The sequence below is a fragment of the Triticum urartu genome, chromosome 2A, assembly GCF_056163025.1.
Source record: "Triticum urartu cultivar PI428250 chromosome 2A, HENAU_Tu73, whole genome shotgun sequence".
NCBI classification, from domain to species: Eukaryota; Viridiplantae; Streptophyta; class Magnoliopsida; order Poales; family Poaceae; genus Triticum; species Triticum urartu.
Window position 1 is genome coordinate 501,503,915 of NC_141874.1, and position 15,200 is coordinate 501,519,114.

Sequence of the window (15,200 nt, forward strand, 5' to 3'; positions counted from 1 at the left end):
AGTTTCACAACTCACGCCGCCTGGAACACCTCAGCGTAATGGTGTGTCTGAACGTCGTAATCGCACTCTATTAGATATGGTGCGATCTATGATGTCTCTTACCGATTTACCGCTATCATTTTGGGGCTATGCTTTAGAGACTGCCGCATTCACTTTAAATAGGGCTCCGTTGAAATCCATTGAGACGACACCTTATGAATTATGGTTTGGGAAGAAGCCTAAGCTGTCGTTTCTAAAAGTTTGGGGATGCGATGCTTATGTCAAGAAACTTCAACCTGAAAAGCTCGAACCCAAGTCAGAAAAATGCGTCTTTATAGGATACCCTAAAGAAACTATTGGGTATACCTTCTACCTCAGATCCGAAGGCAAGATCTTTGTTGCCAAGAATGGATCCTTTCTAGAGAAGGAGTTTCTCTCGAAAGAAGTAAGTGGGAGGAAAGTAGAACTTGATGAAGTATTACCTCTTGAACCGGAAAATGGCGCAACTCAAGAAAATGTTCCTGAGGTGCCTGTACCGACTAGAGAGGAAGTTAATGATGATGATCATGAAACTTCAGATCAAGTTTCTACTGAACTTTGTAGGTCCACAAGAACACGTTCCGCACCAGAGTGGTACGGCAACCCTGTCTTGGAAATCATGTTGTTAGACAACGGTGAACCTTCGAACTATGAAGAAGCGATGGCGGGCCCAGATTCCAACAAATGGCTTGAAGCCATGCAATCCGAGATAGGATCCATGTATGAAAACAAAGTATGGACTTTGACAGACTTGCCCGATGATCGGCGAGCGATAGAAAACAAATGGATCTTTAAGAAGAAGACGGACGCGGATGGTAATGTTACCATCTATAAAGCTCGACTTGTCGCTAAGGGTTATCGGCAAGTTCAAGGGGTTGACTACGATGAGACTTTCTCTCCCATAGCGAAGCTGAAGTCCGTCCGAATTATGTTAGCAATTGCCGCATACTATGATTATGAGATATGGCAAATGGACGTCAAAACGGCATTCCTTAATGGTTTCCTTAAGGAAGAATTGTATATGATGCAGCCGGAAGGTTTTGTCGATCCTAAGAATGCTGACAAGGTGTGCAAGCTCCAACGCTCGATTTATGGGCTGGTGCAAGCATCTCGGAGTTGGAACATTCGCTTTGATGAGATGATCAAAGCGTTTGGGTTTATGCAGACTTATGGAGAAGCCTGCGTTTACAAGAAAGTGAGTGGGAGCTCTGTAGCATTTCTCATATTATATGTAGATGACATACTTTTGATGGGAAATGATATAGAGCTTTTGGACAGCATTAAGGCGTACTTGAATAAGAGTTTTTCAATGAAGGACCTTGGAGAAGCTGCTTATATATTAGGCATCAAGATCTATAGAGATAGATCAAGACGCCTCATAGGTCTTTCACAAAGCACATACCTTGATAAGATATTGAAGAAGTTCAATATGGATCAGTCTAAGAAGGGGTTCTTGCCTGTGTTGCAAGGTGTGAAATTGAGCTCAGCTCAATGTCCGACCACGGCAGAAGATATAGAAGAGATGAGTGTCATCCCCTATGCCTCAGCCATAGGTTCTATTATGTATGCCATGCTGTGTACCAGACCTGATGTAAACCTTGCCGTAAGTTTGGTAGGTAGGTACCAAAGTAATCCCGGCAAGGAACACTGGACAGCGGTCAAGAATATCCTGAAGTACCTGAAAAGGACTAAGGAAATGTTTCTCGTTTATGGAGGTGACGAAGAGCTCGTCGTAAAGGGTTACGTCGACGCTAGCTTTGACACAGATCTGGATGACTCTAAGTCACAAACCGGATACGTGTATATTTTGAATGGTGGGGCGGCAAGCTGGTGCAGTTGCAAGCACAGCGTCGTGGCGGGATCTACATGTGAATCAGAGTACATGGCAGCCTCGGAGGCAGCGCATGAAGCAATTTGGGTGAAGGAGTTCATCACCGACCTAGGAGTCATACCCAATGCGTCGGGGCCGATCAAACTCTTCTGTGACAACACTGGGGCTATTGCACTTGCCAAGGAGCCCAGGTTTCACAAGAAGACCAGGCACATCAAGCGTCGCTTCAACTCCATTCGTGAAAATGTTCAAGATGGAGACATAGATATTTGTAAAGTACATACGGACCTGAATGTAGCAGATCCGTTGACTAAACCTCTCCCTAGAGCAAAAAATGATCAACACCAGAATTCCATGGGTGTTCGATTCATCACAATGTAACTAGATTATTGACTCTAGTGCAAGTGGGAGACTGTTGGAAATATGCCCTAGAGGCCATAATAAAAGGATTATTATTATATTTCCTTGTTCATGATAATTGTCTTTTATTCATGCTATAATTGTGTTATCCGGAAATCATAATACATGTGTGAATACGTAGACACCAACATGTCCCTAGTAAGCCTCTAGTTGACTAGCTCGTTGATCAACAGATAGTCATGGTTTCTTGACTATGGACATTGGATGTCATTGATAACGAGATCACATCATTAGGAGAATGATGTGATGGACAAGACCCAATCCTAAACATAGCACAAGATCGTATAGTTCATTTGCTAGAGTTTTTCCAATGTCAAGTATCTTTTCCTTAGACCATGAGATCGTGTAACTCCCGGATACCGTAGGAGTGCTTTGGGTGTACCAAACGTCACGACGTAACTGGGTGACTATAAAGGTATACTACGGGTATCTCTGAAAGTGTCTGTTGGGTTGAGACGGATCAAGACTGGGATTTGTCACTCCGTATGACGGAGAGGTATCTCTGGGCCCACTCGGTAATGCATCATCATAATGAGCTCAAAGTGACCAAGTGTTTGGTCACGGGATCATGCATTACGGTACGAGTAAAGTGACTTGCCGGTAACGAGATTGAACGAGGTATTGGGATACCGATGATCGAATCTCGGGTAAGTAACATACCGATTGACAAAGGGAATTGTATACAGGGTTGCTTGAATCCTCGACATCATGGTTCATCCGATGAGATCATCGAGGAGCATGTGGGAGCCAACATGGGTATCCAGATCCCGCTGTTAGTTATTGACCGGAGAGCCATCTCGGTCATGTCTACATGTCTCCCGAACCCGTAGGGTCTACACACTTAAGGTTCGGTGACGCTAGGGTTGTAGAGATATGAATATGCAGTAACCCGAAAGTTTTTCGGAGTCCCGGATGAGATCTCGGACGTCACGAGAAGTTCCAGAATGGTCCGGAGGTGAAGAATTATATATAGGAAGTGCAGTTTCGGCCATCGGGAGAGTTTCGGGGGTCACTGGTTGTACCGGGACCACCGGATGGGTCCCGGGGGTCCACCGGGTGGGACCACCCATCCCGGAGGGCCCCATGGGCTGAAGTGGGGAGGGGAACCAGCCCATAGTGGGCTGGTGCGCCCCCTTGGCCCAACCCCTGCGCCTAGGGTTGGAAACCCTAGGGTGGGGGGGGGGGGCGCCCCACTTGCCTTGGGGGCCACTCCACCCTTGGCGGCCGCCCCCCTAGGAGATCCCATCTCCTAGGGCCGGCGCCCCCCCTTGGGGAGCCTATATAAAGGGGGGAGGGAGGGGCAGCCGCACCCTTGACTCTTGGCGCCTCCCTCTCCCCTGCTACACCTCTCCCTCTCGCAGAAGAACGGCGAAACCCTGCTGCGGTGACTGCTGCATCCACCACCACGCCGTCGTGCTGCTGGATCTTCATCAACCTCTCCTTCCCCCTTGCTGGATCAAGAAGGAGGAGACGTCACGCTGACCGTACGTGTGTTGAACATGGAGGTGCCGTCCGTTCGGCGCTAGGATCTCCGGTGATTTGGATCACGTCGAGTACGACTTCCTCATCCCTGTTCTTTGAACGCTTCCGCGCGTGATCTACAAAGGTATGTAGATGCAATCCGATCACTCGTTGCTAGATGAACTCATAGATGGATCTTGGTGAAACCGTAGGAAAATTTTTGTTTTCTGCAACGTTCCCCAACAGGAGCCAATATGAGCATCCAGGTTCCGCTATTGGTTATTGACCGGAGACGTGTCTCGGTCATGTCTACATAGTTCTCGAACCCGTAGGATCCGCATGCTTAAAGTTCAACGACGATTATATTATGAGTTTATGTGTTTTGATATACCAAAGGAGTTCAGAGTCCCGGATGAGATCGGGGACATGACGAGGAGTCTCGAAATGGTCGAGACGTAAAGATCGATATATTGGACGACTATATTCGGACTTCGGAAAGGTTCCGAGTGATTCGGGTATTTTTCGGAGTACCGGAGAGTTACGAGAATTCGCCGGGGAGTATATGGTCCTTATTGGGCCATACGGGAATAGAGGAGAGAGGCCAAAAGGAAGGAGGCCTGTGCCCCCCCCTCTGGTCCGAATTGGACAAGGGGTGCAGCCCCCTTTTCCTTCTCCCTCTCCTCCTCTTTCCTTCTCTCCTACTGCAACAAGGAAAGGAGGAGTCCTACTCCCGGTAGGAGTAGGACTCCCCCCTTGGCGCGCCCTTCTCCTAGGCCGGCCGCCTCCCCCCTTGCTCCTTTATATACAGGGGCAGGGGGGCACCTCTGGACACACAAGTTGATCTTCGTGATCATTCTTTAGCCGTGTGCGGTGCCCCCCTCCACCATATTCCACCTCGGTCATATCGTAGCGGTGCTTAGGCGAAGCCCTGCGTCGGTAGCAACATCATCACCATCACCACGCCGTCGTGCTGACAGAACTCTCCCATGAAGCTCTACTGGATCGGAGTTCGCGGGACGTCATCGAGCTGAATGTGTGCTGAACTCGGAGGTGCCGTGCGTTCGGTACTTGGATCGGTCGGATCATGAAGACGTACGACTACATCAACCGCGTTGTGCTAACGCTTCCGCTTTCGGTCTACGAGGGTACGTATACAACACTCTCCCCTCTCGTTGCTATGCATCACCATGATCTTGAGTGTGCGTAGGAATTTTTTTGAAATTACTACGTTCCCCATCAACATCTCATCAAAATATCAAACGAATACCAAATTCACATGACTACTTATAGCAAGACTTCTCCCATGTCCGCAGGAACAGACGTAACTACTCACAAATCATATTCATGTTCATAATTAGAGGGGTATTAATATGCATAAAGGATCTGAATATATGATCTTCCACCAAATAAACCAACTAGCATCAACTACAAGGAGTAATCAACACTACTAGCAACCCACAGGTACCAATTTGAGGTTTTGAGACAAAGATTGGATACAAGAGATGAACTAGGGTTTCAGATGAGATGGTGCTGGTGAAGATGTTGATGGAGATTGACCCCCTCCCGGTGAGAGCATCGATGGTGATGACGATGGTGATGATTTCCCCCTCCCGAAGGGATGTTTCCTCGGCAAAACAGCTCTGCCGGAGCCCTAGATTGGTTTCTCCAGGTTCCGCCTCGAGACGGCGGCGCTTCGTCCTGAAAGCTTACTTCTGATTTTTTTTCTAGGGCAAAAGACTTCATATATCAAAAGATGGGCACCGGAGGCCTGTCAGGGGGCCCACGAGGCAGGAGGCGCGCCCAGGGGGTAGGGCGCGCCCCCCACCCAATGGTGGGTGGCCCCTTCGGTTCTTTCTTCGCCCAATATTTTTTATGTATTCCAAAACGTGCCTCCGTGGATGGTGGGTGACATAATGTGTAATAACAACCCATAATGCTATAAATATCGATATAAAAGCATGATGCAAAATGGACGTGTCACATATGTATGAAGGTTCTCGAATGTGAGACGCAGGTCATCTACTAGTGACTCGACGTGCTTAGTTTTGATGACGACGTCGTCCACATATGCTTCGACCGTTTTGCCGATTTGTTTTTCTAGGCATGTTTGAATCATGCATTGGTAGGTGGCGCCGACGTTTTTCAGCCCGAAGGGCATAGTGTTAAAGCAGAAAGGCCCGTATGGGGTAATGAATGTCGTTGCGGCTTGATCAGATTCCTTCATTTTGATTTGATGGTATCGGAGTATGTGTCGAGGAAACACAGTGAGTCGTGTCCTGCAGTGGCATCAATGATTTGATCGATGCGAGGGAGGGGGAAGGGATCCTTAGGGCAGGCCTTGTTGAGGTCTTTGAAATCGGCACACAGGCGCCAGGATTTATCCTTCTTTGGTACCATCACCAGGTTTGCTAGCCAGTTCGGATGTTTTATTTCTTTGATAAACCCACCCTCAATCAACTTGGCTAGCTCCTCTCCCATAGCTTATCGTTTGGGTTCGTAAAAGCGCCGCAGTGTTTGCTTGACCGGCTTGTATCCCTTCAATATATTGAGGTTGTGTTCGGCCAACCTGTGTGGGATTCCTGGCATATCAGAAGGGTGCCATGCGAATATGTCCCAGTTCTCGCGCAGGAACGCGCGTAATGCGGCGTCGATCATAGGGTCCAGCTGTGCCCCGATGGAAGCTGTTTTCTTGGGGTCCGTCGGGTGAACTTGAAATTTGACTATCTCGTCTGCTGGTTTGAAGGAGGTGGATTTGGGGCGCTTATCAAGGATTACGTCGTCGCTATCCACCGTGGAGCGTAGTGCGGTTAATTCTTCGGCCGCAAGGGCTTCAGATAGTGCCTCGAGGGCCAGGGATTCGGTTTTGTTTTCGGCGTGGAGTGTTATGTCTGGGTCACTGGCGAGAGTGATAATACCATTGGGCCCGGGCATCTTGAGCTTCATATACCTGTAATGAGGTATGGCTTGAAAGTGTGTGAATGCGTCTCGCCCCAACAGGGCGAGATATCCGCTGTTGAAAGGGGCCACTTGGAAGGTCATCTCTTCGGATAGATAGTTCTCCGGCGTGCCGAATACCACGTCGAGTGTGATTTTTTCCCGCGCATCTTGCTTCCCGACTGGGAATGATTCCTCAAAAGGTCGTATTACTTTGCTCGATGCGGCTCCTATCTATTTGCATTTAATTGAGCGTGTCCTCGTAGATGAGGTCCAGCCCGCTGCCACCGTCCATGAGCACTTTAGTAAGCCGAAAGCCATCCACAATTGGATTGAGGACCAAGGCGGTTGGTGCCCGGACTGACCGGAATTTTGGTTCGTCATCGGCATTAAAAGTTATGGCCGTGTTGTTCCAGGGATTTATTGTTGCGACTTGGCATACCTCGGCGAGGTCACGGAGCGCCCTCTTGCGCCGATTGTTTGAAGCAAAAGTCTCGAAGACCGTCAATACTCTGAGGTCGCCGTTTTCTGGAGAGTACTGCTCCGATGTGTTTTTGGTGAGGATATCCTCGCTGCTCTTGGCCACTTGCCGGAGTATCCAACATGCTCTAAGGCTGTGGGTTGGTTCGGTGTCCGGTGTCGTATGTATTTTGCATGGCTTATTGAGCCATACCTCTAGAACGGTTCCACGTCCCGTAATGGGTTTTATTTTCTTGCCCATGGGTCGGGTGTGCCGCGAGGGTGCATCCTTTTTGCCCGCCCGGGAGGTGGCGTGAAGGCCGGTGGTTCCCAGCGAGCTATTTGAGTTTTCCAGGCGCTTTCCATTGCGCAGTACTTCTGTACTATGGTTGCCAAGTCAGCAAAGTGTGATACGCGATGGCGGTTGAGGGCGTTGGGGGTCCCTTCGTCCTTGCAATTATTGCAGAATACTGAAATTGCGTCCTCCTCGCGGCAATCTTTAATCTTATCCTTGACAAGGAGGAACCTGGCCCAAAAGTGATGGACTATTTCCTGAGGCTGCTGTCATACGTACATGAGGTCGCATATATCCGGGGGACCGGAATTGCTTGGCGAATATTGCTTGTGGTGGGTGGGTGGCGTTAAATCCAAACCCTGACCCACTGTGGAGTCCGGCGTTTGAAAAACTTCGGGCTCCAGGATGTCCAATGATTCTTTAGGCTCAACGCCCGATTCTAAGTTCGAAGGACTGCGAGTGTCACCCCGCAGACGGGTATCCGGCTCTCCGAGCTCGGAAATCCGAACACAACTTGTTTTAAGCATAGGGGAGGAGCTGTTGTTGTTTTGCTCTTCTACGACCGCTATCTGATGGGTGATCGACGGAGATTTGATTTCTCTCTGATCGGGTTTACGCCCAATCCGATCATAGTCTGAGGCGACCCCCAGGGCGGCGAAGCGATCCAGGAGTTCGTTTAAATACGACAAATCTGCCGGACCCATCCGTTTGGAGTATTCAGGGTCAACACGGAGATGATTTCCGATGACTTGGGAAGTCATCATCGGCTTAACGGCCGATCGGGCGGCCATGGTAAAGCTGCCCAGCCGGAGGGTTTGGCCTGAGGCTAGGGCTCCTCCGGAAGTGACACTGTCCTTGATAACAAGCCGAGCCATCAATCCTATCGTCGACACCATAGAGGAACTCTCAATGAAAGCACCAATGTCGGTGTCAAAACCGGGAGATCTCGGGTAGGGGGTTCTGAACTGTTCGTCTGAGGATCGAGGGTAATAGGAGACAGGGACACGATGTTTACCCAGGTTTGGGCCCTCTCGATGGAGGTAATATCCTACTTCCTGCTTGATTATATTGGATGAATATGGGGTTACAAGAGTTGATCTACCTCGAGATCGTAACAGCTAAACCCTAGAAGTCTAGCCTGTCTGATTATGATCGCCTCTACGGACTAAACCCTCCGGTTTATATAGACACTGGAGGGGTCTAGGGTTGTACAGAGTCGGTTTACAGAGGAAGGAATCATCATATCCGAATGCCAAGCTTTCCTTCCACGCCAAGGAGAGTCCCATCCGGACACGGGAAGAAGTCTTCTGTCTTGTATCTTCATGGCCCATCAGCCCGGCCTACGTCACATAGCCCGAACGCCCGAGGACCCCTTAATCCAGGACCCCCTCACACGCCGTGTATTTTGACCCTTCCAAAAACTACGAGAAGAAGGACTACACCCATATAATGGATATTCTATATGATGCTCTCCACGGCTTTAGCATGAGGGGTGCCCACCTCGAGATCAGGAAACAAAGGAAGAGCAAGCAAGGTTTCTCGCATAAAACTAGCTTCTGTGACATCCATCAACCGAAAGCAAGCAAGAACGATGGATTCTACCTCCTCCATCTCATGATGGAGTTCAGAAGGGATCACCAACAACTTCGCATGACAACCAGCAATGATGATCATATCCGCAAATGGGCAGAATCCTGAGGACAAGAACCAGATTATAAACTGAGAGATGACTTCTTTCGCACCCGGAGGGACATTGCAATGATCATCATGAAAGAAGTCGTCGAAGAGAAGGGGTTGTTCCACCACAGCCCTATATCGCAAGCTGACGTCCGAACTCGCATAGGCCTACAACATCAAGACCTAACACCGTTCAAGAAGCTAGGGTGCATCCTCCTGGATAAGGATGGAACTTCTAGTGATTGATGATGCCGACGATGATGTGTCGGTTGAACTTGTATACTTTCTGTAGCGATGAAACTTTGTGATGTCCACGGTCCCTGCCGAACTTGCCTAGCGCTAGTTTGTTAGTTTGGGTACGATGACCGGCGTAGCTCTAGTTAATTAGTTTGTGTACGATGAACCTGCGTTGATTATTTATGTTTACTATATGTTGCATCTATTTGCTAACACCCTTTCTTTTTGTGTTTCTCAAGTATATTATGTTGCATATTCTTGTTCATTCCCTTGATGAAGATGCATCTCTAACAGGTCATAGATCCTTGATGGTGAAGAAATTCTATGTTGTGTACATAGGGAAGGTTCTGGGAGTGTCGGCGAGTGGCCCGAGTGTCAGGCTCAAGTGGAGCGGTTCTCAGACGCCAGCCATAAAGGGTTCGATAGCAGACAAAAGAAGTAGAAGCTAGTTACTTGAGGTTCACGCTAGCGCGAGAGAGGAATCAGAACCGCCGCCTCATGTACTGCATAGTTCCGCTCTCACTCATAATGATAGCTCTTCCCTTCTATATCATTGTTTAGATGGATGACGATGTAGTTGCAGGTATTCGGGACATGTCATAACTTGTATCGCTATTTCGAGATGATGACGAGAGACATCATTTTGTGTTGGATGATGATTATGATGATGACATGATTTGATGAGACTATTTGTATGTGTATGATATGATTAGATTGTATGTGTATGATATGCTAGAGACTATTGTATAAAACATGTACAAATACAAAGGAAATATGCAGTAGAAAAAATAAATTCAAAAACTAACAACAGTAGCATGGGGTTTGTCCTTAGCAGCAGCGGGTCCTTAGCTGTAGTGTGCTTTAAAACAAAGCGCTATAGCTATTGGCAGTAGTGCGGTTTAGTAACACGCGGCCAAGACGCACTACTGCTACAAGTTAGCAGTAGCGCGGCGGCCCGCACTACTGCTAGGCCTTTGATCCACGATATTGCTAGGCTTTTCCCTAGTAGTGAGGGGACAGCGAACACGAATCCGCTATCTAGAAAAACTGCACGGTCACCCGAGGACAATGTTGAAGTTGATCACTCGAGCTCGATGGACGAATTCCTCCATAACCTGAGTTGAGATCGGAATTGATATTGATGAAGAAAACCGCACGATCTTGATGATCTGATGCGGAGCGCAATCCTCATTCCAACCGAGGCGACCAGTTGAGCTGGCAATCAAGATGCCAACATCGACAATGAAGCTTGGTTCTGACGCGTAGATCACGCCAGAGCTGATCTGAATTCACATCGCACCGCGACGACTACCAGCAAGGACTTGCCTGGGCCCCCAATGTCGACGCTAAATCTGGCATATCTCAAGGTAGGGGTCCAAAGCTAGGCGTCTTGGAGCGATGGTAACATGGACATAGGATTTTACCCAGGTTCAGGCTCTCTCGAAAAGATAATACCCTACGTCATGCTTTTGATTGTATTGATATGAGGGAAGTACATAGTACAGGTATCTACCACGAGATTGTTGTGTATAATTCTAATGATCTAGAATATATCATCTTCTGACTAGCCTGGCCTCGTCTTATATAGTGTACTGGAGGCCTAGGATTTGGAGGAGTCCTAGTCGAATATGTCGGTGGAGAGGAGTCCTTGTCTTGATCACCAAGTCTTGTGGAATCTTCCTTGTATATGTCATGGACTGCCTGAAGTGGCCCATTAGTGAACCGCCATGGGGGTCCTCAGCCCGACCCACCTGGTCGGGAGACGACGTGGTGGGTACCCCCTAGTCCAGGACACCATCAGTAGCCCCTAAAACCGGTCTTCAAGTTGGTGACGCTCCTCGGTTCTTCTGAATTGTTTTTGTCTTCGGTCGTCGGTCTTGAAAGCTGGTTCAATAAATATTTCCATCTTTGATCTTGAGGATTGTCGAGGTGTATACGAAGAGTTTCCACGTCGGGCATTGATAACCCACAAGTATAGGGGATCGCGACAGTCTTCGAGGGTAGTATTTCACCCAAATTTATTGATTCGACACAAGGGGAGCCAAAGAATATTTGCGAGTATTAGCAGTTGAGTTGTCAATTCAACCACATCTGGAGAACTAAATATCTGCAGCAAAGTGCTTAGTAACACAGTAGTATGACACTTTTAATAGTAATAGTAGAGTAGCAACAGTAACGATAACAGTAACAGTAGTAGCTTTGTAGTGATTGTAGTAGCAACAACAACAAAAGTAACTTAGCAAAGATCAATATGAGAAAGCGTAGGCATTGGATCAGTGATGGATATTTGTGTTGGATGACATTCATCATATAACATTCACATGCTAGAGCGATACACAATAGCTCCAATTCATTAATGTAATGTAGGCATTCCGTATATAGTCATACGTGCTTATAATAAGAACTTGCATGACATCTTTTGTCCTACCCTCCCATGGTAGCGGGGTCAATCAAGAAATCTAAGGGATATTAAGGCCTTCTTTTAATATAGAACCAGAACAAAGCATTAGCACTTAGTGAATACATGAACTCCTAATACTACGGAAATCACCGGAAAGAATCCCAATTATTGTCACCTTGAGGTATGCGGATCATAACACGTAATAGGTGCATACAACTTGCAAGATAGGATCAAGAACTCAAATATATTTATGAAAACATAAAGGGTTCATATCTGAAATCATGGCACTCATGCCCTAGTGACAAGCATTAAGCATAGCAAAGTCATAGCAACATCAAACTCAGAAGGTGGTGGCGAATCCCCCTCTCCGGAGTCCCGAACGGACTCCAAATCAGCCCTCTCGATGAAGAATAGCAGGTGGCGGTGGCTCCGTATCGTAAAACATGATGAAACTTCTTCTCCTATTTTTTCTCATGGAAAAGGAATTTATATGTTTGAGATTAGGTTCAGGGGAGCCACATGGGCCCCACAAGGTATCCCGGCGCGCCCAGGGGGTGGCCCCGCCCTGTTGCCTTGTGGGCAATAAGGGGGCCCCTCTGGTGGATCTTTGCTCCGGTGCTTTTTATATATTTCATAAAAAAATCTCCAGAAAGTTTCGTCCGATTCCGGAACTTTTATTTCTGCACAAAAATAACACCATGGTAGTTCTGCTGAAAACAACGTCAGTCTGGATTAGTTTCATTCAAATCATGCAAATTAGAGTCCAAAATAAGAGCAAAAGTGTTTGGAAAAATAGATACGATGGAGACGTGTCAACTCCCCCGAGCTTAACTCATTGTTTGTCCTCAAGCAATTCAGTTCACAAACTGAAAGTGATAAAGAAAAACTTTTACGAACTCTTTTGTTTGTGTATCCGTATATAAGCTTAAATAGCACCCAAAATTTCAGCAAAGATCATGATCTAACCATGCTAATGATAACACTTGGAAACCACATTTACTCATATCGATGGTATAGTCGACTAGCGAGCAATAATAACATATATCAAATGCCAACAATTTGTCAAAACAACTATGATATAATATGATAACATGGTATCTCGCTAGCCCTTTCTGAGACCGCAAAATATAAATGTAGAGCACCTCCAAAGTGCAAGTAGTGACTAAACATTATAATTCATGGTAGAAGAGATCCAGTCATGCTCACATCCAACATTAACTATACTCAATGCATAAGAATGACAATAGTGTTCTCTGTACTGGCGCTTTAATTGAGAAGGTGATGACTCAACAATAAAAGTAAATAGATAGGCCCTTCGTAGAGGGAAGCAGATATTTGCAGAGGTGCCAGAGCTCGAAGCTTAAATCGGAGATGAATATATTTTGAGAGGTACGTTTTTCCTGTCAACATTACGACCGAGAATTTTGAATAACTTCGATGTTGAACACATTATCGGCGGAAAGGTAAAGTTTACTCCCCCTCAACCAACAAACACAAGCCATGGCTAGCCAAATTCACGGGTGCCCTCCATAACAAAAAATTTCTGGGGCAGTTTGTTTCATTATATATCTTTTCTTTATATTGATTACAGGACTGGACATCCCAATTACCAGCCTCTCTCGTGCAATGACAAGTGAAAAAACACTCATCGTGAGAATAACCCACTTAGCATGGAAGATACTAACCGCCCCATGTCGCTCCATGAGCTGTACGGGGACAAGAAACAGATGCTTATTTGAATTATTAGAGGTGGCACAAGAAAATTTACTTGGAACGATAGAGTAATACCGCATATAGGTAGATATGATGGACTCATCTGGAACAACTTTAGTTTAAGAATTTAGATGTACAAGCAGCATTCTCGCTTAGTACATGCGAAGGCTAGCAAATAGGTTGAGGAGCGACCAACTAGAGATCGACAACGATCATAATCATGCAGCGAATAATTAACATTGAATAATAGCATGAGTAAGATATAAATATCATGAACATAAATATCGTGGAGGCTCTGTTGGTTTTGAATCAAATATATGTGTAAACATGTGCCAAGTCAAGCAACTTGAAACATTCACATGAGGATATCATACTAACATACTACATCATAACCATTTTAATGCATGTTGATATCCAAGATAAAATATTATCCAATCCTAACTATTTAAGTATGGCATGAACAACTATAATCTCTAGTTGTCATCACAAATATGTTTACTCATAATATGTTAAATCGTGGATGCTGAGTTAAACATATTTACAAAAACAATAAAAAATAAGGAGAGTTCATACCAACTTTTCTTTGCCACAGTCACTTCATCAAATCATCATCATTATTTTCTTTCGTTTGCACGACCGAATAATTTGTAAATAATAATAGTGCAAGAGTGTCGTGGACTAAGCTGAAATATGCAAACGTTTTATTCAAAGGAGAAGACAAGGTAATATTGGCTTTTTGTCAGATCAACAATAATGCATATGAGAGGCACTCAACAATTTCATCGTGGTCTTCTCTTACGATGACTCAAAGTAAAGAAAAAGAAAATCAAAGAAACACAGTGAAATATTTTTGGATTTTTAGTTTTTTTAAAGAAAGAAATTAACGAAGGAAAAAACAAAAGGCAAGGAAAATTATTTACACGGAAAAGCTCCCAACAAGCAAAGAAGAAATATGAAATCCTTTTGAGTTTTCTTTTACTACTATGAACTAACTAAACAAGAAAGAAAAACCAAAAAAAAGCGAGAAATATTCTTGATTGCTTTAAGTTCGTCACGAACCGCAACTTCCATCCGAATTACGTGGGCTATCTTTTTTCATGGCACATATGGATTAATGCTTAGTGTCCTTTTACGTGTTTTCTCTTGACAAAGCAATGTGATATACATATGTTGGTCTATGGTACTTCCTGACACACTGATACAAATTAACAAGTACTTCGTTATTCATGTTTTAATCTACAAGCTCTTTTGCATAAATGAAAGAGTACCTACGGCTCTTTCCAAGGTCATGATTCAGCGCTAGAGTTAATTGCATGTTTCTGTTTGATGAATCAGGAGTACCGTTTGTGTGCCCAGTAAGAATTTTTCTTTTCTTAAGCTGACGTCCAATGAGATTAGAAAAGCGACATAGCCAAATCAGGACGACACACAGATAGTGTTGCCTGAGACGTTCTCTTCGTGGACTTCAATCAACTTCTACCAAAACACAAACGATCCCTTGCTACTACTAGGTTGCTATACTACTGCTCCTGTTACTCGAGATGGTTTTACTTTAAATTTTAGTGTGAATTCCTGCAAAAAAAGTGTTAACTAATTATTTGAAACCAAGTCCCCAGTTAAGTCCAATAAACTCTGTCCAGAATCAATTCATAGTTTTTATTATCAATGACACAAGTCCCGCAACCCAAATTCTCAGTCGACCAAGCCATATGATTCATGTCAACTATCATTTGCTCTATAGCTAAGCACCTGCG